The sequence below is a fragment of the Perognathus longimembris genome, chromosome 3 (assembly GCF_023159225.1).
Source record: "Perognathus longimembris pacificus isolate PPM17 chromosome 3, ASM2315922v1, whole genome shotgun sequence".
Taxonomy (NCBI): domain Eukaryota; kingdom Metazoa; phylum Chordata; class Mammalia; order Rodentia; family Heteromyidae; genus Perognathus; species Perognathus longimembris.
The window spans coordinates 26,290,234-26,316,824 of record NC_063163.1 but is presented as its reverse complement, the minus strand read 5'-3'; positions in this window follow the sequence as shown (position 1 = coordinate 26,316,824).

Sequence of the window (26,591 nt, the reverse complement as noted above, 5' to 3'; positions counted from 1 at the left end):
AGAAGAATAATGCTGACATTTTTAAATTACCACTTCAAATAAAATCATTTGTTATCATTTGACATGAAATAAAAATCACTGACAAACCATGATTGTTCAGTTGCAGATATAGTTTGCCTTCATAGAAAATAAGCCAGGCATACTAATTAAAATAATTGGATGTTATTTATTGCTAATGATAACATTTGAACATCCATTAAAAAGTACCTTAAATATTGTATGATCATCATTTGCCTAACACTTAATAACATACAATAGTATTAATAATACTAAAATATGTTATTTAACAATCTGTGGTAAAATGTGTTCAATTTTGAAAGACTTACATGATTCAGTAGTCAAAGAATGTGCTAACAGAAAATTGTGAAACGGCACAATTGATTCAACTTACAAGGTAGGATAGTGTATTTAACACAGTATACTTAAAATCTCGTTGATTAACTATTGGATTTGACATGCCAATAATTTTGTAGACATATTTTTTGGGGGTGTATCATGTATAAAACTTTATATCCACCATTACCTCAAATTGTTATGCAAAGGATTTGTAGCTATTTACTTGTTAGGAGGCACAAATATCCTCATGTATCTCTGTGAAATCAGGACACATCAATACACTGAATGCAGAATCGGGTTTTAAAACTCAGGAATGTCCTTTATTGCAAAAAAAGGATTTGCAGATATATACATTCACACATGTCCTTCCAATTTAAAGAATTATGGTTGTAGAAAAATGATTTTAGTATTCAAAATTATTTGATTTGGTAATTTTAAAGAATGGATATAAAAAGACATTACTTTCTTATTTGATGATAAAATTAATATTAAAAGATATAAGACAAATTTTGCTTCCAATCCTTAGTTTCTTTTATAAATGAAACAATTTGGAAGCCATATTTGGCATTTAAGGATATGTATAAAGGGCAGAATATTTATTACTGAGAATTTATTAAATATATTACAGTAATGCTATTGTGTGATATAGCATTTGAGCCACAGTTAGGAAAACAAAAACATTGCTTCATTCAGATGAAAATATTTGGTCTTTGTGATTTGATTGACAATAATTGAGTCTGGTGCTGGCTGCCCACACCTGTAATTCTAGCTACTCCAGAGGCTGAAATTAGAAGATTATGGTTTAAACAGTATGGGCAGGAAAGTCTATGTGACTGTTTAGTCCAATAAACTACCAAAAAATAAAAATAAAAGAGGGAACTATCTCTCAAGTGGCAGAGCCTTAGCTTTGAGGAAAGCTCAGAAACAGCACACAGGCCCTGAGTTCAAGCCCCAGGGTAGGCAACAACAACAACAACAAAAACAAAGAAAGAAAACAAAAATAACAGACAGGGCTGAATTTTGCAGTGGATGGTAAATACAAAAAAAAAGAGAAATGTTTTATGTATTTATTGCTCTGTTTGGGGTTTATATTAAAATATGTCTTTTCTTTGCATAATAAAATGCTAGAATGTTTCAATTGAAAAATACCTTTTTCCTTAATCACTTCTACTTTTTATTGACTCATGGCCTCTCCTACTTATGTCTTAAGTTAATGAATTCATTTTATTCTTGATACCTTATCTCAAGTATAATTTCCTAACAGAATTCAGAAAATGTCAGGTGAATGTAAAATAAATTAGTATGGCTCTTCTCAACTGCAGTATGTTTCTCTATGCCTCATTGTCTGCCTATCCATCTCTCCTTCACATCTTACACACATGGTCTCAGAGAGAGAATTTATTGACTTGCTAAGTGAAACCCAGTAAACAGCCTTGAGAAGAAATTGGAAAGAATTTCTATTTGTCTTTCTACAGGTTTTTCATGGCTTGTCTAATTAGCTGGTAGCTACGGTGGCAGAGTGGCTCATTTATCAAAAATGACTCAAGAATAAACTCATGCAAGACCAAGATATTGAGTCCTCTGAAACGATGTGCTATGTGACCTGACAGGAACTTGATTTGTCTATAGACTACATTGAATTCAGAGAGGCAAAGATAAATGAATATATTTTAAAGATGTTTAAGGACAATGTCCTAATTACAAAATCTGTTGTCAGTGTGAAGTAAAATGTGCCTAGGAGATTAATGAAGGGCAGTTCTGGTTTGGGTGTGTAAAGAAGTATGGATGGAGGATTAACTAAGAAGAGAGATACACCCCAAGGATCCTCCCTCAGTTTGAGGGCCTGGTAGATAAATAGGAAAGAGGGAGAAGGCTAATAGTCTGGGCTTCTTGGCTTCCATAAGCTAACGGTTCCTTCATCATGCCCTTCCTCTATTATGATTCTTCACATGATAGTCCTGACCATGTATAGAAATCTCTGTAAATCAAATGGACCTTTATTTCCTTTAAAGAATAACCCTCAGATATTTACCAGAGTAGCAAAATCAAAAAGAAACCACATACTTTATTTCAACAAGATTTTTCCATTTTATAATTAAAGATTTGGCTTCATATATAAACCTCCTAAAGAACAGATAAACAAATTTGACATTTAAAAAGCAATACCATATTTATTCTACATAAGCAAATATCACCAAATGAAAAGAAAAGATAAATTGGACTGGAAAATTATAAATAGGAAAGAATGGAAGGAATCTTGAAAGGCAAGTGCTGTAAAAAAATCATACTACAGCACAAAACTAATAAATTCTTGTTTCCAAAACTAAACATGATAAAATAGGAAACTTGCCAGGACCTACCTGCTTTAGAAGAGGGAAGTGGTAGGTATGAGGATGATGAAGGAGTGAATCTGATCCAAATGCACTGTACTAATAAATGGGCATGTAAAACGGTAAGCCTTTAAAACAGCATTTAAGGACTAATCAACAATTTAGAAAACTATAAATGATACTTTCTTTAGCATCTTGTTTACTTAGACATGGTGTCTTCTGATATATTTTGATTTACTTATTTAAGAACACTTGTAAGGAAACAACATTCTGCTATAATCAAATATAGGATCAATCATTCTGAATCCTATGAACAAACAGTATCATCATTTATCAGGACTTTTGCTATCACCAAAACTTCATCTTTAGCATTGTCAGCAACACAGTGGCATCATAAATCTTCCTGGTTTTTCTATCCTGTCATAAAGTTGGCTCCATAACATTTTCAAATAAAAATAACTATTTTCTTATTCAACTGTGAAAGAGGGTAAAATAGCACTTATTAGTAGCTCATACATAAGCCTGGTGGAAGACATGTGTTTAGTTTCCTTTTGCAGTGTTGGTTACTTCCACTGTTTAAAGAGTATAAATTAGTGTGTATTATGTTGTGATATATGAATTTGTTAGATAGGGCTGAAATGTGTATTCTCACAATTCTACAGGAGTCCCAGATCAAAGTTTAGTCTCATTTCTTCTAGGACTTCTCTTTTTCACTTTTAAATGGCAAGCTTCTTTCTATCTTTGCTCATCTTTCTTCTATGAGCTCAAATTTTCTCCTTTGAGTATACCAATGGGATTAGAATAGGACCTGATCTGACAGATTCGTTTTAACTGACTGCCTTATTTTATCTGAATGACCTACTTAATGGCTCTATCTCTAAATGCAGCTTCATTTCTAGGCCCTGAAAGTAAGGGCTTCTTTTCTTACATAGACAAAGTGGCAGAATTTGGCCCCAACTAGTGCTAATCTGTAGGAATACAGTTTGTAACATACAAAATAGGATCCTTGCTTCCATGGTGCTTACTTTTCAATGGGATTGGTATTTTAAGAAGAAAAGCAACATATGAAAATATTTTGTTATAAACATCAATAAAGAAAGAAACAAAAACAGAATACCTTAGGCTTCACTAGGTTAAAGTTACTTGGTGTCACTTTTTTAAACCATCTAGTTGGTTAATTATTGACCTCCTCCAGAAAGCAATGCCTATCAAAATAAGGAGATATAAGATGCCTTTTAGTTAGTAAAATTCTATTTTTTATTTTTTATTTTTTGAACTCATGACCTAGTAGTCACTCCTCAACATTGCTTTGCTGTCTGAGACTCTAGCACTTGATCCATGTTTCCAGCCAGGAATATGCTTTTAGTTAATCAGAGAAATCTTGGCTATCAGCTATAATAGCATCAAGTGATAAGGCTCTAGGAAGAGGAAAAATACTTTCTGTTTTCCAAGATATTATTATGAGCTCATATTGCCAAAATATGTTGAGTAATGAGAGGAAAATCATGATGATGTAATTTTGTAAAGACTCACAGAATTCAAATGGCAAAGGATATTGTTGAGTATGGGAAACTCCAAAAGTTATGGTCTACCTTTGGAAAACTTTATTGAAGGACAGCAACAGTGAGAATAACATGACAATTTGCTGATACTGTTAAAATTTAGTCTGAATGTAAGTGAAACAAGAAACACATATTAATATGAAAAGATGGTGTGCTGGTACAGAAGTAAAATAGAGCTTTAGACTATAAAATAGTATTAAAGAAAACAGTGAATAGAAATAAAGTATTTTGAAGGAAGATAGTATTCTTAAAATTTGACATTAGCTTACGTTAAAATTTGGGGGAAAAAAGGGTATTTTTTTCTACTTGTATATTGAATAGCTAGCATGTCATAATGTCACAGATGGTGACAGAATCTTAGAGCCTGGCACCAGTGGCTCACTCCTGTAATTCTAGCTACTGAGGAGGATCATCATCTGAAGCTAGCTTAGGTAGAAAAGTCCATGTGATTCTTATCTCCAACTGACCACAAAAAGCTGGAAGTGGATCAGAAGCTCAGTGGTAGAGCCTGAGCACAGGAAGCTCAGGGACAGCATCTAAGCACAGGGAGCTCAGGGACAGCATCTAAGCACAGGGATCAAGCTCCAGAACTGGCCTCCCTTCCCTTCAAAATAAGAAGAATTTTAGGTTAATGTCAAAGGACATTATCGCTCCCAGTATCACCGGCAGCCAGAGCACCAGAATTTTCTCTACAAGTTTCTAGATCACTAATTGCTTCAGAGTGATATGAAGAGTTCTAAGCGACTTTTCCACAGGCATATACTACTACTAGTAGTAACTAAATACTAGTAATTAATAATAAATAAATAAATAAAATATTTCAAAAGATAATTCCTGAATTCATTTCATTTAAAACATATAATGCAAGTGAGCATACTTGTTTTATTTGAAGGAAGATGTTACCTCTGCCCTACAATTTTGTATGGAAGACAAGAAAAGGAAGATTATTTTATGGGTTTGAAGGTTGTATGTAATTATGATCGTCTTTTAAAAAGATGATCCAGGAGAAAGTCAATCAGTGCCACTACTCAAAAATTGTGTAGAAACATAAGGCACACATGGGTGAATAATGTCTAACCCTGCTGTCTACATTGTCTTGACTTCTGGAAAACTATCACATGAGTGCCCAGTTGTATCAGCCATTCTGATTAATCTGGCTGACAAGCTGGGACTAAATCTGTTTAATTTATCTTATGCAACATTTAATTAGGAAAACTATCAATATGAGTGCACGTAGCTGTATAAAACCAATCTGCAGCTGTGAATTTCACATTGTTCCCTTGAGACCCAGATCCAAAAAATCAGGAGGAAGGAAAATAGATTATTCCTCATAATGTCAATTTATTTTCTTCTTAAAATTCTATCTTGATTTTTCTTAGCTTGCCTGAGGCATTAGTTAAGTTACAGCTCAGACTTTCTGTTTAAAGAATGTTGTCTACAGCTATTTTTTCATGCCCTAAAAACTCTATTGGAGTTCAGGCTGAACTGAGTGCCTCCTCTTATATATGAAGTGATGTCATGAAGCCCTTCAAAGAGAACACTTATGCTATATTTTCCAAGTGGATAGTTCCAGTTGAGGTGTAATAGTGTTCACAGTAATATATGTGAGCAAGTTTTCTCTCTATGAAGTGGAATACTTAGGAGTTAATTATACACTTGGTAAACTAAAACTGGTCATTTTTTTTTCTAAAACTGAATTTAACCTTGCTTACTAGGGACCTATTTGTATTTCACAAATGTATCATGAATTTGATACATATGTGAGATTATTGGTATAAGAGATGGGTATCAAAATATTTTCTTTTTGGTTTACTCTTAAGCAGAACTAATTATTATTTTGAGAGACAATACCCAAAATGTCATGTGGTGCTTCATAACAGACCTCATGATTTCCAAACACAGAACAATAGATTTATTTGCCCTATCTCAAACAATAACTTTATCAATAAAAAATTTTGATAAAGTAATCCACAAAAATGTCTTTACTCAGAATAAGGAGAGGGGCTGGGAATATGGCCTAGTGGCAAGAGTACTCGCGCCTCGTATACATGAAGCCCTGGGTTCGATTCCCCAGCACCACATATATAGAAAATGGCCGGAAGTGGCGCTGTGGCTCAAGTTGGCAGAGTGCTAGCCTTGAGCAAAAAGAAGCCAGGGACAGTGCTCAGGCCCTCAGTCCAAGGCCCAGGACTGGCCAAAAAACAAAACAAAATAGAATAAGGAGAAAAACACAGATGTGTCCTCAAATCTATCAGTCAAGCATAATGAATGTAAGAGAAAGGAAAGCAGGTGCGGTGAAAATAGACATTGAAATTGAAGGGAGTCTAGAGAGAAGTAAGGAAAAGCTTGCATGTAACTTGTACAAGAAGTGAACAAGGGAGAAAATACATTTCTATGCATGGGAGATCAATTTAAGACATTAGTAAGAAGAAATAGAGGTATTGAAGAAATTCACTAGGTTATGGTATAAAAAAAATGACATGGGGTCAACAGCTAATCAAATAGCAGGAAAAATCAAACACTAAAAAATAATTGTTTTCCATTAAAGTAAATTTGGTTACCCATATCTTTTAATTAAAACAACTACAATTCTTACATAAGTGATAGTTAAAACTTCATTAATTCCTAATTTTAAGCTATTCATTATATAAGAGTCTACAAAGCTAGTAATGTGCTACCTTGTACTCTTTGTACATGCATGCTTCTTCTTGTTTTTTAAACTTTCTTCAACTTTTGCCCCTGAAAAACATCTAATCCACCTATATATTATGTTTCATGGTTAAAAACAAGTCTTGAATTTCTTCAAGCAGAGTTAATTGTTTGCTATCTCCTTGGTAAAGCTGAAGTTGTTGCTACACTGATAACCTAAGTGTAACACAATTTGTCTGAATTTGTCCATTACAGCACAGCACTTGCAGGCCAGAGATCATGAATGCTTCATCTTTCCTTATTTTCCTTCTTCTCTTTGGTTGCCCAGTCCCTGGCACAACTACATTAAAAATACCAAGTGAAATATTAAAGAACCTGGGTTATTAGGATGGAGAGAAATGGGTATATTATAAAGCAGAGCAGTAGCTGTGAGAGGCAAAAAATCCATGGAACTGTAGACTGAAGAGAAAGAATAAGCCACACCTCAAACTGTTAGCCTAATCTAGTTTCCTATTGCTCTCTGGCAGCAAAGGGATCATGGATCCAATTACAGAACAAAACTTGCTATGAACTATCATTTCCCCCTGATGGATCTTTTCTTATCTTCCATCAATGAAATTCTACATAGGTACCATTTCTGCAGATTCTTAGGGCTCATGAGTCCCCAGTCACTATTCCTAATTTGTCGATTATTGAGAATTTTTCAGTATCTTGCTATTTGTTACTTTCAATGACAGAAGTGTATAGAGTACAGAGATGGAGATTCACTAAGAATATAAAAATCTTTCCATTAGTTTATTTGAAGTGACTTCTTATTTTAAGCCATTTCTTGTTTTTACACTGCTACTAGCAGTGCTTATGGGTCCTGTTAGATAGTATGAATATATACATATATTCCAATTTTTTCTTCTTCTTCTCCTCTTCCTCCTCTTCCTCCTCTTCCTCTTCCTCTTCTTCCTCCTCTTCTTCCTCTTCCTCCTCTTCCTCCTTTTCCTCCTCCTCTCCTCCTCTCCTCTTCCTCCTCCTCCTCCTTCTTCTTGTCCTCCTCTTTCTTATGCCAAGCCGTGAAACGACCACCAAGAAGGCCACCCAGACTCAGACGTTCCAAAATGCAAAAGCAAGGCAAGCCTTTATTCAGGCGAGCTGGAACTCGGGCCTTGTCCTACCCACCGACACAGCAGAGGTTAGGAGGAAGCCCCAAGCTGTGATTGCACAGGGCTTATAAAGGCAAAAAACCAAGTTACAGCCATCAGGTGTTCAAGTAAGACAAAAAAAAAAACAAAGTTATAGCAATCAGGTGTTCAAGCAAGCAAGATTAGGACATGGGTACAAATCTGATTGGCTCAGGGCTCGAGGCACAGGGCTCGAGGCATCTTGGGGGCAGTTAGAGTTAAGCATTCTCAGCGGCTAGAGTTCTTGACTGGCTGGGCCCTAAAAAGCTTGTCCTGGGTTTGCTCACAGGGCCTGCTTATCTCAGGTTCACGTGGTAAAGCGGGGTTAGTATGGTAAAGTGGGGCCTGACTTCAAAGTCTGGCTCTTCACTCTTCTTCCTCTGTTTTTTTGTTTTTTATTTTGTTTTTTGCATAGGAAAGGTACAGTTGAACTTTCTTGTATCTCTGGCTTTTAGGTTTGCTTTGCTGATGAAATGGAAGATTCTGGTCATTATCCTTGGAAGTATTTAAGTACTGATATGTGACTTGCCATCTCCTCTTTTTTTCCAGTGACACAAAGGGTGTCATGAGGAAAGATGGTTTATGATTCTGTTTTATTTCTGTACACGAACAACTTAAAACTGATCTGAAACATAGGAAAATGATTTGGGGCATAGTTCTTGATATGCCAATTTAACATTATTGGACACTGAAATGTGAGACTTGAGAAATGAGTTATAAAACAAAAATGATCTTTCTGTAAGTAAGGTTGATGCCTACATGAGCAATTAAATGTCTTAAGTGAAAAAGACAATAAAGGATAAGTTATTTTCTAGACAATAGACTGATAAGATTTTCTTGATGGAATTATGAAATCATTTGATTGTATATTTATTATTGTGTTCTAAAATAAAATAAAGAACAGTGAATTGTTGTAAGAACCTCATTTCTTTTCAAGTGGTTAAACTGGATGAATGCATGAACCTTCGTGTTCGCAATTTTTAACACTAGTCATTCTTTTTCTTTTCTTTTTTTATATGTGAACTAATATTTCAGCTCCAATTAGTCAGTGGTCTTTTGGTGGAATGATTTTACGCAAGTTTGTCAGAGCCTGTTGTTTTGTTATTATCTCTTCCAAAATACAAACTTAATCATTGGGGACTTAGCTTTATATCAAACATGAGAAAGGTCTTCACAGTATGCACAAACTCCAGAAATGAGAATTTCTTTCAATACCACCACTGAGAGATTAATTCACAATTCACCAGAATAATATTGCCTGACACTGTATATGGTATGATATAAAGTATTACTTATGCAACTATTAATCAGTTATAAAAAAGTTATATTTCTCACTGCCTTTTACATGAATCTGTAACCCCTCTATATCACACTTAGACAATAAAGAAAAGAGTTATATATATATATGTATATTTATATATATGCATATATATACATATATGTACATATATATATATTTTTTTATTTTTTGGCCAGTCCTGGGCCTTGGACTCAGGGCCTGAGCACCATCCCTGGCTTCTTCCCGCTCAAGGCTAGCACTCTGCCACCTGAGCCACAGCGCCCCTTCTGACCATTTTCCATATATGTGGTGCTGGGGAATCGAAAGGAGAGCTTCATGTGCAGGAGGCAAGTGCTCTTGCCACTAGGCCATATTCCCAGCCCAAGAGTTATATTTTTGATATTGTTTTGTTTTGTTTTCCCAGACTGGACTCTGTTTTGCTGAGCAAGATCCATCGGACATACTGTAGGGATAAATGGGAATTCTTTACTGTAAATAAATAATTTAGTAATGAGAAGGGCTGTACATCCTAGCTTAATATATCACTAGATTACATTACTGTTGATATTCAAGGGGGGGAGGAGAAATCTTTTGCTCTAACTGGACTTATTTTGTATGTGTTTGATATACAATCCCTCCAATTTATGATTTAAATGTAAAGCTACTCAGGGCACAAAGCATCACTTAAAGGTGGTGAAAATATTGTATAGCGTAAATGCGTATGGTTTACAAAATTGCATGGATTTTTCATCATGGAATTTGTACCTGAAGTATATGAATTACATTAATAAAATAAGAAACTCTATAAAGACATAGGAAAAAATATATCTTGGAACCTGTTTATATTTTGAAGCTAAAATCTTTAAATGCTAGAAACTTGTCTAGAATATTGTAATAGGAAAGACTACAAAAAATTAAACAGCAATTATTATTTAAAAGTTTTAAATAATTTGAATTCCACCAGAGAGATAGGATTTTAGTATAGTACATATTGTGAAATATGAATATAATATAAAATGTAGAGCTAAGGTCTCTATTTTCTTTTTCTTTTTGCTAGTAAAAACCATTTAGAGAGTTGGAGAGGTAAATTTAGTACATGCTTAGCATACAGGAGACCAAAGGTTTGATCCACAGCACAAAAGATAACAAGAGAAAGAAGAGGATGGGGAGGAGATGGAAGGGGAAGAAAAGGAGGGCAGCAGAGGAAAAATGAAAGAATCTGAGGCTTAAAGAAAGCCTATTGATTTCTACAACTTCCCCTTTTCTCATCAACTATAGTGGCTTATGAGCTCTGCTTTTCTCTTCCTTCTACACTAAAAATCTGTAGAGATCCAATATCAGCAAAGAAATGCAATTTTCTAATGTTTAGAAAACTTTTGAGTTGCTAAGGCAGCCTTAAGATTCAAAATGTGCTTTGTGAGGGAGTACTGAATCATGTTTACATTGCCAGTTATGTCCATTTCTGGGATTTACAGGATAAAGGTTCAAGGCTGGTCCAGGCTAAAAGTGTATCTCTCCAGAACCTCATCACAATCAATCACTCATCAGCTCTGCTCAAATTTTCCTGTGATTCTCTCAATGTGGGAAGCTATAAATTAGAGGATGGCTTTAAGAAGCTGTTCCAAGAAAAAAATGTGAAACATTCCCTGAAAAATAACTACATCCAAAAGGACTTGGGAAGAGGGGCATGACTCAAATGGAAGAAGAACACTGAGTAAGTATGGGGATCTCAGTACAAACTATTTCAACTATAATTGAAATATTTTCCAACACTTGCTAACAGACCATGCCATGAATTCATATCTTCCACTATGTAGTATATATAACTTTTTAATTTTAAAAAAATTTATATGCTCTTTTAACTTTGTTTGATTTAGTTTTACTATTTTTCCAATGTTCCTACTCTAAAGGAAACACAGACAACCTTTGATTTCTAATGAGATCATTGTTTGAAATATTGATACATTTAACTATTAATTCATAAATTTCCATTATAATGATGAATCATCTAACTATGAATAAGATATCTGGGTGCTCAAAGGTCAGAACTTCAGTCAAGTAAGGCTATTAATGGAGGCTGTGGCATCTAGCTTGGCTAACTGATAACCATTTGTTCATGTTACTATTATATTAAACTTAAGCTGAAACTCTAGAGCAGAAGATAAATATGAAAGATCATTATTAATTAACTTCTACAGAAAAGTCACAGGTAACCTTCAAAGGAGCCTGTAAGTTAATGATATGTTTTTCATGTGCTGGCCAGTCTCCCTAATATCCAATTAAATCCATTCCTCATCCACCTGATCTGCATTGTATTGCTTGCACTGTGCAAACACAGCATGAAAGGGTATTTACTATAGAATTAATGGACATCATTTAGCCAGCTGTGATGAAGAATTGTTTTCCATTTGTTATTAACACACACTGGAACATATCAGGTGTGAAATCCATAATTTAAAACTCAAGAGTGATTGCAGATAGACATCCATCATACACATTTAATTGTCAGTTTGATATTACATTTTCATAGGGATGAATTATTTATAAATTGTTAAAAAAAATACCTCAACAAATTGTAGTCTCAAAAGAGCTTCTTATTCTACAACATAAAGTTGAGTTCTCAATTTTCTATTAATAAACAATGATTTTTATTAAATAAGTTAATTAGTAATATTAAGTAGATACAGTGGAATTGCGCATATTTGTAAGGTATATTTTCATATTTGAAAAGTGTATTTTAGGTAGAAATTTTGTTTTTTTAAATAAATTATTCTGCTTTAAAGATTTTAATTTATAAAAATTTAAAATTCTCATGACATATCTAGCTTTTTTATTATTTGAATTTTACATTAATAGGCCACATGTATGATAACCAAACCAAACAAGGTTGTGATATATTGTTGGGGCATAGGCTTGGCAGGTCCTGAGAGACCGCCCCTTTCTCCTGCCCTGGGGCTGCGTGGCTGTTAGCCACTCCTACCCGCTTCAGGGTTGGAACCGGAAGAGGCCCAAACCAGCCCCACCTCTCATCTCAGAACACATGTCTCAAAATGTCTCCAGTAGATACCAGGGATGGGAGGGGGGGTCCTGTGGGCTGTGATCTCCGCCTCTGGGGGAAGTTCTTTGACATCACTGTGATGGACTGCTCATCAGCCTATCGCTAGTATCCAGTTAGTCCATCCCCTTCCTGCCGCCATTACTGTCATATAAACCCCTCCCCTGAGTAAAAGGACGGAAGTTCCAGAAGCTTACCCCAAGACGCCTGCATGTCCTGTGTCCTTCATTTCAAGGTTTGCACTTTGGGCCGCACTCCAGCTTTCCGACCGGCGGGATGGGGCGGAACACGCGCCAGGGTGAAAGGGTTCCCGACAAGCCTAACTTGTACCTAGCATCTCTTTAATGCACAGGTGCCATGGAGGATGACATATAACATTTATTCATTAGATTTCTGTAAGTTTCCAAAGCATACACATGTTCTTAGACTCTGTTTTGTTTTGAAGACCTTCATAATTCTGAAAAGTATCAGTTACTTTTTTAATTTTTCCCCAGTCCTGGGGCTTAGACTCAGCGCCTGAGCACTATCTCTGGCTTCTTTTTGCACAAGGCTAGCATTCTTCCTATTGAGACACAGTGCCACTTCCGTCCTTTTCTCTTTATGTGGTGCTGAGGAATGGAACCCAAGGCTTTATACATGCCAGGCAAGCACTCTACCACTAAGCCATAATCCCAGCCCCTAGTTTCTTTACATAGAATGTTTCTCACTTAGAGATTTTTTGATATTTTGTTAATAATTAGATTATGTCAGTGGGTTTGCTGGGAAGAACATTACAGAGGCATCTTGTTAAAGAAGATCATAAAAATAGATAAAGTAGAATTAGTAATTCTGACCTAGTTCCCTCTTATTTGTGCTATTAACTCAAACTATTATGTTTAATTTTGCAATGGCATTTTGTTACTCTATAGGCATTTATTTGTGTTTTGTTTTGTTTGTTTTTTTTGTCAATCCTGGGGTTTGATAGACTCAGGGCCTGGGCATTGTCACTGAGCTTCTTTTGCTCAAGGCTAGCACTGTACCACTTGAGCCACAGCTCCACTTCTGGCTTTTTCCACTTATGTAGTACTGAGGAATCAAACCCAGAGCTTCATGCATTCAAGGCAAGCACTCTACCAGTAAGCTACATTCCAAGACCTTCTATAGGGTTTTAAAAAGACACCTGTATATGTTTACTGATTTTACTTTTTTTGGCACATTTGAGGACTATGTCATTTTTAGATCATTTTCATTTTGAAAGTTCTTATGCAGTGATTTTGAGATAATAAAACCTATTTTTTATTATTACTAAACCCAAAACCTGCACCATATTTTTCTTTCCTGTTACACAAAAGATTGACATTTATTTTTTTCAGGGCATGGAAGATACTACCTCTCTCTTTTCTGGTTAGAGTGAATGCTGAACTTTGAATAGAAGATACAGAAGTCATATCTCTCATTCTCCTTTGTGAGCAGCATACCACAGTGATCCCAACACTCTGATCATCAGAAAGCTGGGGAGGCACCGGTAAGGCAGTTTCAATAGTTCTGGTCAAAGCTCTGGGGTCATGATGCCTTAAAGAAAAAAATAATGTTAGAAATCTGTGCACTGAAGAGTGGTTAGTTCCTATTTTAAACAAAAATAGGTCACTGAACTAATTTTTGGAGACTTCCTAAAAGTGCAGACTTCATATAACTGGGACCGCATGAAGTTTTTATCTTGGCAAGATTGTGAGGCGGGTTACGAGTCATGTAGTAATGACACCAGTATAGAAGGCCAAAGTCTCAGAATCATCAAAGAAATCTTCCAGAAATCAACGTTGACATTATAAGGAGCCACCATTCCTGATGATTAATGTAGCACTGGAGAAATGTTTTGAAATAAAGATAGCACATCTTGCTAAGAGGTAAGCTAATAGTATTTTATAGGCCCCCAATGTCTTTTTTTTTCTTTTTTTCTTCAATATCTTCTTGAAGAAGAGGACTTACATGTGACAAATTCAAATATGAAAATTTTAGTTGAATTTAATATTAAAAATAATCAGGACACAGATAGTCAGGAGAAGAAATTCATCAATATTGGTTATGAAGTGAGCAGACCAACAAAGAAGGTAGTTTGCATGATTGTATACATCCAAGTGCTACACAACATACAGAGAAAATGGATCAACTGTACATGTGAAAGGTGTTTTGTGGAATTTAGGCTCTAATTTCTCACATAACCTCCTGAGATAGAAAAGTAGAGGATGTTCTGCTTTTGCTATTTTGTGCTAATTGGCAACAATCATCTTCTGAAGCAAATGATAACTTCATTGCTATCATACCATATGCCGTCTTTTACCTCAGTGTTTAGGTATCACTTCAGGTTTCTCCTCATTTAGTGTTTGGATTTCTTTATTTTAAATGATATTTTAATACATCATTTGCACCTGGAACTTTACTTCTGATGATTTTCAGAAAAAATAATATAGCAATGTATTAAGTAACTTGTGGAGCTACTACAGACATGTCTGTCTGGATGGTGGCATTAGCTTGAGAAAATTATTGGACTAACCCTCCCCACATACTTCCCAATGGGATATTTTAAAAAGCTTATCAAACCACCCATGTAAGGAGCAGTATATGAACAAACAGAATTACCTTAATTCTTGCTACATTTTTCCTAATATTATTCAAAATGCATTATCTTGTGCATATTAAAGCTCCCAAATCAAGAGTTCTATTGAAAAGCCTAGCGGATTTAAACTAAAATTTAGTTAAGGAAAATCACTTTATAAGAAATATTTTTCTCTACTACTGCTGTAACAGAATCTATTGCCTGAAGCACAATATATCAGAAGTTGTATCAAAATATTTGAATTGAATAAACATGCATTTGATTATGAGCTACAAATCATGCCTTAACCGAGACTAAATTGCCTTAAATAGATGGCAGTTTGCATTTTAAGGGTAGAAAAATTTCTTTAACTCTTAACCATTAAAGCCAAGCCTAAACAGGTAGTAATATGAAACTAAGAAAAGACACTTCATTGTATTTTATGCTTGACAATGCCCTCCCATGTGAAACCTCCCTTCATTGTTCACAGGGAAATCATCTGTTTTGTCTCTGGAGAATATTTCCTGATGTCTTGTTCTTCAGGAGTACAGCTCAAAGTAGGCTGACAGTTGTGAAATTTGGATGGATGGGTGATAGAAATTTATTTTTAAAAAAATGGTCGAGGGGGCTGGGAATTTAGCCCAATGGCAAGAGAGCTTGCCTAGTATACATGAAGCCCTGGGTTGGGTTTGATTCCCAGCACCACATATATAGTAAACAACCAGAAGTGGCACTGTGGCTCAAGTGGTAGAGTGTTAGCTTTGAGCAAAAAGAAGCCAGGGACAGTGCTCAGGACCTGAGTTCAAGGCCCAGGACTGGCTAAAAAGAAATTTTTTAAATGGTAGAGCATGATGCAGAACAGAAGAGAAAAAAAATCTGAAATATATTGCCTGGTATATTGAAAACCACCCTGATATTTAAGAGAAACATAAAGCAAAAGTATACACATACACACACATACATGTATACATATGATATGTATATGTACTTTTGCTTTATACACATATATGTTATATACACATATATACATTATACACACATATATTCTTGTACACGCACATATTATATATATATATATATATATATATATATATCCAAACATATACATACATAACCTCCAAACAGAGAAAAAAATTCTGACAGGCACTCACCATGAAACATTAGTAGTTTAAACTGTAAGTTATGAAGATTTTAATGAGAACAATATATGTATTTATTTTAGGAATCAACTCTTTGTCTCTCTGAAATTATTGCTTTTAGGAATTTATTTCTATTATATGGAACCCTAAATTTGAAAATATCTGGCAAGTGGAGACCACTAAATAAAGTTCTATGTTGGATTTTAACATAGTTTATGTATTTTTGAGTGGTTATCAAGTGGTCTAGCCTTTAGTTTCATAAACAATCTGATACTGAGAGTCATAAAACCAGTCACAAAATAATCATCTCTGACACAGACATCAAAGAAGCAAGAAAATAATAGTTTTAAAAACAACTAAAATAATAAAATTTAAAATCCAGAGAAGGAAATTATATCTTTCCAATAGATCTTTGTGAAGATGAAAGGGGAACTATAACAAAACATTACTATTCCATAAATATAATACAAATTATTCCAGTAATTCTTAAAATGTTAAACTTTTTAGATAAAGAAAAAAACCTAGAAAGTATCTTCCAACAAATAAGTAACATGTTTTCAATTCATAACTCAGAATAAGAAAAGGTATAATGCTTTATCTGTAAAATTTTGAGTCAGTAGTCGGGTGCTGGTGGCTCATGTGTCTCATACTAGCTACAGAAGAGGCTGATATCTAAGGACTGTGCCTCAAAGCCAATCCAGGCCAGAAAGTCCTTGAGACTCTCATCTCTGTTAACCACCAAAAGCTGAAATTAATTGCTTTGACTCCGGTGGTAGAGCACTAGTCTTGCATAAAATAATTCAGGGACAATGCCTCAGCTGAGTTTAAGTCCTGCAACCTGCAAAAACAGAAAAAGTAAAATAAAGAGTCATGAGATTTATGAGACTTAATGAGGAGACTTAACCAATGTGGATTTAGAGCATAAGAATGAGATGTTGGTAGTAGCAATGCATAAAGAATTATGCAGTGAGAATATTCCATATATGACAACTATTTGAGCTGTATTATCTTTGGACTGGAAGAAAATTTTAATACTCTGACAATGGAATATTTTTTGAAAATATCAAGTCAGTGCTTCTCTACAAGATATCTCACCATTAAAGTTAACACATTTTTAGTATATAGGAAAATGTTTATTGTCATTATTTGCAGTAGCTAAATATGTCTTCACAGCTTTACAAAACACTTTCCATGAAAATATGTAGGTGAACTTCATGAAAAATAATTCTGATTATTAAAAGATATGCCTGGGGCTGGGGATATAGCCTAGTGGCAAGAGTGCCTGCCTCGGATACACGAGGCCCTAGGTTCGATTCCCCAGCACCACATATACAGAAAAACGGCCAGAAGCGGCGCTGTGGCTCAAGTGGCAGAGTGCTAGCCTTGAGCGGGAAGAAGCCAGGGACAGTGCTCAAGCCCTGAGTCCAAGGCCCAGGACTGGCCAAAAAAAAAAAAAAAAAAAAAAAGATATGCCTAAGACTAAAAAATGTGAGCTCCATATCAGAAGATATTTCTAAAATATTGAAAAAATAGGAACACATGTATACACATATAAAAGTATCAAATGGTAGGTAACAAAACAGCAAACAACTTAGTATACCTCATCAAAGAACCTTTCCAAATGAGTAGTCAATATACAAAAATTCTGTTTAACTTTATTCATCATCATGAAAACTTAGTTAAAATTCCAGTTATACTTTTTAAGGAAATGACTAAAATTTAAAGGGACAATAGTAGCAAATGTAAAGATTTGGCAATACTAAAGCTTTTGTACGCTGCGTATGGAAGGTAGATAGAAACCATTTGGAAAGCCATTTTCATTATCTAAGAAATATAAATATATGCCTAGTGTATGACTCTATAATCTCAGTCTCAGGGCAATAAGGTAAATATAAGCACCAGTTAGCATTACTACAATAATCATAATAATTTTAACATTAAGAGGCTGGAACTGGAAACAACACAATTATTCAGTAGTGGAGTGGATAAATAATTGGAGCACTAGCCTATTCTTATGTTAGAATTTTTTGAAGTATTTCAGCATGTTAATATCCAGAGAAATCATATTGTTGTATATGCCTTTGATCACAGCTCTGGATTGTTATAAAAAAGCCTGCTATAAAAATCTGTGGGCTATTGGTAGCAATCACCACCAAATAACAACAAAAGAAAAATTAAGTCTGGCTAATTCACAAAGAAAGGTGATATGTGCAAGGTACCTTAGCTTCATGTGAATCCATACTTCATGGTGAGAAATGCTGCATGTTTATGATTTTTTTATGGTATGAATATGGCTATATCATAGTTTACTTACTGAAAGTACGTTTCTGGAGGGCAGTGAGGAAAAGGGTACTAATATGTCTGATTTCACAATATGTGTCTTTGAGAAAGAGAAAAGTTCATTTGTAATAGATAAATATCATTTTATGTATTAAAAGTAAATTTATGGATTACATTTTGTCTTTTCTGGAAAGAATAAGTCAGTTTTATCTTGATTCTGAAGCACAGTAGATGCCACTTTAACCACATGAAATACAATCAGACAAAGCATCCTACAAATAACACTTGTAAGATATTAGGAAAGAAAAGAAGGAAAAGAAACACCAAAATACCAAAAATAAGTATCTGATAACACTCCAGAATATGCCGGTTCTGAAGGGAGTTAATATTTAGAATAATGAAAAGATAAGGAATATCCTTCTTTTATTGACTTCTAGCTTGGAGTTAAACCATAGTCTTAAGCATAGCATCTTTGAAATTAATCAAACAAACACAAGCATTATACTTCTTAAATAGATAGGATTGAAGTAAACTTTAACTACTGAACAACAACAACTACAAAACAGATGTGAATATGGTTCTGGCAAGGATAGAGCCATACAAACCACTTCAGACTCTGGAGTCAGAATTATTTGGTCAGAGGAATGCCAGGAATTGATAGGACCCCAGTTGAGATATGATGTGTGACAAAGAGATACAGAAATCTATTGGAGGAATCTGATTGTCTACTAAAACAAAGGAAAAGAAAAAATAAAGAATAAAAGAAGGAAGGTGGAGCAAGTGACAGATGGAGGAAGGGAAATTCAGATACTTGAACACAACTATAAGCATCTAGGATATGATACAAGCTTACTGAGTATTCTCTTAAGTACTAGAGAAAAGATAACTAAGACATCCTTTATTATTAATAATCCAGGAAAGCAGGGTACCCATAGCTCACAGTTGTAATCCTAGCTACTTAGAAAGCTGAGATGTGAGGATAATGGTTCCAAGCCATCCTAGACAGGAAAGACCATGAGACTCTTATCTCAAATTAACCACCTAAAAACCAGAAGTAAAGCTGTTACTTAAGCTGTAGAGTGCTAGCCTTGAGTATAAAGAGGCTCAGGGACTGTTCCCAGGCCTTATGTACCAGCCCCAGAAACAGAAAAAAAAATTCAAGTTGATAGATTAATAGTTTTTCCTATATAGAATAAGAAAACCTATGCATAGAAATACCAGTAAAAAAAATAGAAATCCTAAAACAAATACAGAACTAAAAAGGTTAATTCTTATTTCTAAACAAAATAAGGTTTAATAGATGAAATATTAAAATAGAGATATCAGGCAATATAAAAGATTATAAATAGGCAAAACAATAAAAATATAAAAATGTGAACAAAGCCTTGGAAATTAGGAAAATGTAAGGTGAGTGAAATATGTTCAAGGACACATAAACACACAAACAGGGACAAATACACACACAGAAAGAAAGTTTCGTAGAGCTTGCATAGGACGGTTGAGTGATAATTTTGGGAAAGGTATTTTTTTGTATTAATATATGTTTGAAAATTTTCACTCCACTTAGATATTTGAATATCCATGAACCCCTAGAGAAATACAAAGAAAGCCTTCATTAGGGCACATCATAATTCAGTTTTCACACCCTGAAAAATATGTGAAAATCAGACCAGATAAATGGCCCAAGCCTGTACAATCTTGTTAAGAGAGTAGAGGATACTAAAACAGTAAAACAAATTTCACTGCAATTTCATTTTCATACAAGAATTACTAAAACATATTTTGTCAAGCTTTAATAATAAAATGAATTGAAAATGACAAGTATTGAGGAAATACAAAATCATGGTGCTAAACAATTTCCAGGGAAGAACCATATTTTTATACTAATTTTGAGTCCAATGGAAATTAATAGTCATGTCACTTGTTATTTGTTTGGTCAGACACATATTGAATTTGTGTTTATGCATTGATTTCTTTCAGCAATATGTGAGTTTCAGTGAAACAAGAAACCATGTTCAATTTTCTTATTTGTTATGCAGTATGTTATGTACTTTCTGCTACACAACTTACACTTTTGAAATACTTGTTAAAACTTCTTTATTTTATTTCTAAGTTTTATTTCAAGCCAGTACTACATACTTTTTTATTGAGGAATAAGTGGAGGAAAAATGAGATCTCCATTTCTCAATTAAATGTGTGTGCCTGAATCCATACTTAGTACCTTAATCTCCAATGTACTTTTTTGTTTGTTTTTGTTTTTTGCCATCCCTGGAGCTTGCCTCAGGGCCTGAGCACTGTCCCTGGCTTTGTTTTACTCAAGGCTAGCACTCTGTCACTTGAGCCACAGCGCTACTTCTGGCCGTTTTCTATATACGTGGTGCTGGGGAATCGAACCCCGGTCTTCATGTATACAAGGCAAGCACTCTTGCCACTAGGCCATATTCCCAGCCCTCCAATGTACTTTTGATATGAGCTTAAGAGAACATAGACCCCTGATGAGTTTAAAATCTAAATAGGCTCTAATGAAATCATTACTATTATTCAGATATATTTAGATACTTAAGTAAAAATGAACATTCAGAAAGTAATTGCTATCATTTATAAAGTATATATACATACTTTACAAATGTAGCTATTAATAACATTATAGTTATGTTTCATCATTGATATTTCCTTTTCTTTATCGTCAAAGTAAAGTACAAAGGGTTTACAGTTTCATATGCATGGCAGTGAGTACATTTCTTGTTACCTCCTCCCTCATTTTTTGATCAGCTTAAATTTATTCCTTCACCCCACACAATGTACAATTTGACCATTGTCATATTATTTGATTAACCTCTCCTTTTTCTTTCTTCCTTCCTCCCTCCCTCCCTTCCTCCTCCCTCTCTCTCTCTTTCTTTCTTTCTATCTTTCCTTCCTTCCTTCCTTCCTTCTTTCCTTCCTTCCTTCCTTCCTTCTTTCTGTCCTTTCTTTCTTTCTTCCTTTCCCTCTTTCTTTTTTCTTTGTCCTAGGGCTTTGAAATCACGTTCTGGGAGCTATCCCTGAAATCTTTTTGCCCAAGGCTACCACTCTACCACTTTGTACCACAGCATCACCTCCGGTTTTCTGGTGGCTAATTGGAGATAAGAATCCAACACCATTTCCTGCCCAGCCTTGCTTTGAACCATGATCCTCAGATCTCAGACTCCTGATCAGCAAGGATTATAGGCGTGAGTCACAGGTGCACTGCTCAGGCTTTTCTCAATCGCATTTTCTTATTCATTATTGAAATTATGCACAAATAAGCTTCTTTTGATAATACTTTTACTCAAATATTAATTCACTATTAATAGAGAAATATCCTCTTTATACTTGTAGTACCAATTTAAAGTAAAATATCTGAAGTTGTTTCCTGACATTCCCAGTATTTTATAAAAATAAAATAAAATATGTTACACAAGAAGCATTTGGAGAAACCAGAGGCATAATGTTCCTTTCACTGTAAAATCTGGTTCAAAAGAACTTGGAAAATAAGAAACCCCAAACCCTGGGTATTGTATATATGATTATGGGAACTAGGAAAGGAAAGGGGACCATCAAAATGAAGAGACAAAGGGTAAAAAGCGAACCAATGCAACGGCAATACTTACAAGACAATATGCTGTAAATCAACTGTACAACTCGGGGTGGGGAGGGAATTTGGGGGGGAGGTGGGAGAAAAATGAAGGATGAGGTAACAAGTTTTGAAAGAAATGTGCTCACTACCTTATTTATGAACCTATGACCACTCTGTAAATTACTTTGACAAAAAATAAATAATTGTAAATGAAAAAAAAAAAGGAAACCCCAGAATGGAAGTTAACTCTTCCTCACATAGATTACAGGCTTCTTCAACAGTCTGTTTTGTTTTTTTTTTTTTTCTGCCTAAAAGTCATTTTCAAATAAAGGATGGATGCCAGAATTCTCTAATTTGTATTTGTTCTTCATCCTCTGAAAACATTTCTCCCTGTGTCATGTAAAATGTCAATACATATAAACTGGAAGAGTAGTACTGCTTGGTGAAATGGTTGCTATATCATTTCAATACCTATGTTTATGACCATGAAAGAAGCCTAATTCCAGAAACTTAGTTAGAAATTGCTGGGACATTGCTATGTCTCCTGATATATGATTGACAGTTGATAACTGTTTTATCAAATCCTATTTAACCTTAATTAAAACATCAGTGTGCCTTTTATCCAGTGAGTGTTTGGTCTTTAAAGAAACAGCAAAGTACTGATCTACACCTCAAAAGATAAATGATTTTGGAGCTGTCTGAGTTGTTTGGCTTTTGAAAATAACAAAGCAAGACAGATAATTATGCATTAAATTTGAGTCCAAAGTCAAAAGAATTATTTGATTTTTCTGGACATTCTTTCTCTGTTAATTTTTTTTTTTTTTTTTTTTTTTTTTTTTTTTTTTTTTTTTTTTTTTTTTTGCCAGTCCTGGGCCTTGGACTCAGGGCCTGGGCACTGTCCCTGGCTTCTTTTTGCTCAAGGCTAGCACTCTGCCACTTGAGCCACAGCGCCACTTCTGGCCGTTTTTTGTATATGTGGTGCTGGGGAATTGAACCCAGGGCCTCATGTATACGAGGCAAGCTCTCTTGCCGCTAGGCCATATCCCCAGCCCCCTCTGTTAAAATTTAAAAGAAAATAAGGCTGTAGTATTTTAGGCAGAACAGGAGGACAAATAAGTGAATTCAGTGCATCACTTTTTAAAAATCATATCAGATTGCTTATTATCAACAATAGCAATTTTCTTAGGGAAATAAATGCAATACTACCCCAATGGCTATGTTTCTACTTGGGTCCAATTATAGATAGTAAACAAAATGCAAATACAAAGTAAAATGGTTCATCTTTTTTTCTTCTGAACATGCAAACGGCATGCAGTTAATATTCTTCTAGGATTTAAGGAGTAAAACTTATTTTACATGTATGTCTACATATATATTTGTGTGTGCATGTGTGTGTATGTGCACATGTGCAAGTGTGTATGTATGAATGAAAGCATAGTAATGATAGCTAAATATCATCTGTGACATTGTATATTACCATTTCAGGAAAAAATTTATAGTATGTAGCTACTATTAATATATGCATTAAAAATAAACTGTATACTGGCTGCCAGAAAGAACTTTTTGGATGTCTGCTACATGCATGCCCGTATGATAATAAACATACCTGGGTTATGTACACAAGCCACTATGTCATATGTATTTTACAGCTCTATGCCAAAGGAAATATGCTTCTTTTTAGATAATGAATAGAAAATATTTTGAGAGAGTTATAGCAGTGTATTTGTCAGTTAAGAATGAAAACTCTCTTTTTTATATCTCATATTCATTTATTTTGACAGCTGTAGTGACAGAGTCAAAGGTTTAATCAGAGATGTGTGGGCTGCCTTCTCATCAAATCCACAGTTTCTGCTTCCCAGTGGATTTAGTGTCATTTCAATCACAACAGCGCCTCCAGACAAATGCAGTAATAAATTGGAGATATCATCTTCAGCAGCTCTTTTACTAGGAGGGACCAAAAAAAAATCTAGAAAATGAGAAAATAGAAATCATAATGAAAAGTGTGGCATTAAATCATCTGCCTACTGCATTCCATATGATATCACTAAAAGAAAACATTCCTAGAAACAGATATAATGAATGCATAATAATACTTGAAATATTAAAAAAGCATTTTATAGTGTGAAATAAATGGCATTTTTCAAGATAACAGAAAATATGATTTTTAATATAATCTTTGCAAAGAAATATAAAATGTTTTGGATAATGGATATACTTTATGTCATGATGTGATGAACATGTTGTAGAACATCACAGCCTTTTAAGCAGTGTTTGCCAAAACTATTTTTTATCATATTTTCCACTAAAAATAAAACAAAAATTACATAACAGACACTTAAGAGAAAAACTGTCATTTGATAAATTTTATACCATATCAGCATGCATATTTTATAAGCATAAGTATATTAAACTATGTACTCATGAAGCTAATGATAATAAACTTACTGTTTCCATTCATGTTCAATCTTATTCATGTCAGAATCCTTAAGCAGGCATAATTTACTAGCTCTGATTTATAGCAAAATTCAATGGATTTCTCACAATAATTAAATATGGTTGCCTAATTAAAGGAATATTTGTGAGGATTCATTTATTGTTTATTTGGGAAAAATTATGTTTCATACATGTTAATGTATGAATGTTAATATAGGTGATTCATATTTATTATCAACTAGTTTGTCAGGGAAGAGTAACAAGAGCTTTCTTAGGGTATAAGTTACCAATGATGCAAAGGACCCTGAGGAAATAGAGTCAGGTTTTATTTATAGTATAAAACAGAAAATCAGAGAGAAGGTTGTAAATTTCTTTGAATGTGCACTCTTTATCACAATTTTATAAAAATCACAACAAATACCCAAACATACAAGTGCACATGCAATTCTTACACACAATGTTTTTTAGCTCACTTTGAATAGTATTTTTTAAATTTTCTGTTAGTGTGTGTGTGTGTGTGTGTGTGTGTGTGTGTGTGTGTGTGTGTGTGTGTGTAACTACCTTCAGATAAATATCACTGTAGGAATACTGAGTTGTCTGTGACAGGTCTATATTAGGAGCTTGGAGCATAGATTTACATCTCCCTATCAATTTGAAACACTGCAGTTCTATTTCCATGGTCATCACCTTTTAAAAACCAATGACTTTCCAGTTTTATTAGCCTCACTTCTTTCTTGGGTCATTTGAATCTATTGAACTCTGGACAGTTGCTGAATATATATGAAGAAAGTACCTCAATTCTTCAGTTTGCAAGAAGTTTCAGTTCATCATATATTCTAGATACTTTTTGAAGAGAAAGAATTTTCAGCTGAAAGAATATACAGAAATCTGTTTCATATGTGTAGATCTGCTTGTACTTTATTTAATATGCACAGATATATTTCCCTTTCTTTTCTTAACATTTTGGGTGCAGCTATTAGTCATTTGCTTTTTGCTTTCTCAAAATAAAGCAATAATTTTTGTCTTCATAATGTCCTGAGAGTCTTTGAACTTATCCACAATTTTCTGAATGGATCTTTGTTGTTACTCTGTTGTTTGGTTGTGTTTCATAACATGTTTTGAAATATAAACAATTAATTACCATAAAGTAGCAAAAATCTGATAGCTGCTTAGAAATGTTTGATTTTGGCTTACTTGACCATTTTAGACAAAAATATTGGAGCAAATTCTGAAAAATGTTTCCTTCCTTAATCCCAGTGTTAATAATTATGATTAATGATATTCTGAAACAAAATAATATGAGGAGGTGAGTATTTTATTTTTACTTGTGGTTAAATGAAAAAAAACACATGCAGAGGCAATTAATAATTTAAATCCTGATTTTCTTGATTTCAAGTACAGTGTATCAATAATTTAAAATGTGATGTGTGTGGTAAAATAATGTAGTTAATTTAGGGTGAGTCATTGATTCTATAAGTACTAGCTCTTGTGAGCATTTGACACTACTCATGACATTACATTATTAGATGGGTAAAACATTAAATTTCTTTATGGCCAATAATTTTCAAATACCACATTAAAAACGTGTTACAAGCCAGGTGCTGCTGGCTCATGCCTGTATAACCCCAGCTACTCAGGAGGCTGAGATCTGAGGATCAAGGTTCAAAGCTAGTCTGGGAAGAATACCTCCCATCAGACTGTATCTCCAATTTACTCCTGAAAAAACAGAGCAGTTCAGTGGCTCAAATGGTAGAACCCTAGCTCAGGGACAGCTCATCGACTCTGAGTTCAAGCCCCACAACCAAAAGGAGCAACAAAAAAGTCATTTGCCATACTTGTTTATGGCATTGATGATAGTACCTATTTATTGCATTGATGATAATAGTAGTAGGGATAAAATCTCTGCAAAATCCTTCGTAGTTATTAACTGAAAGGCACATAATCATATTAACAAGAATCAAATTGAAATATCAAGAGAAGAATAAAACACTATTTTTATAGCTCATTAGAAAAATAATGAACCTCCATTTTGGAAGATAATCTCATCACAATTTATATCTTATTATATAGTTATGAATTAATCTCAAGCAAAGGATAAAAAGACAAACAATTACAAAAGCAATACTTACAAAACCATTTGGTGTAAACAACTGTACAACTCATGAGGAGGAGAGGGAAAGGGGGAGGGG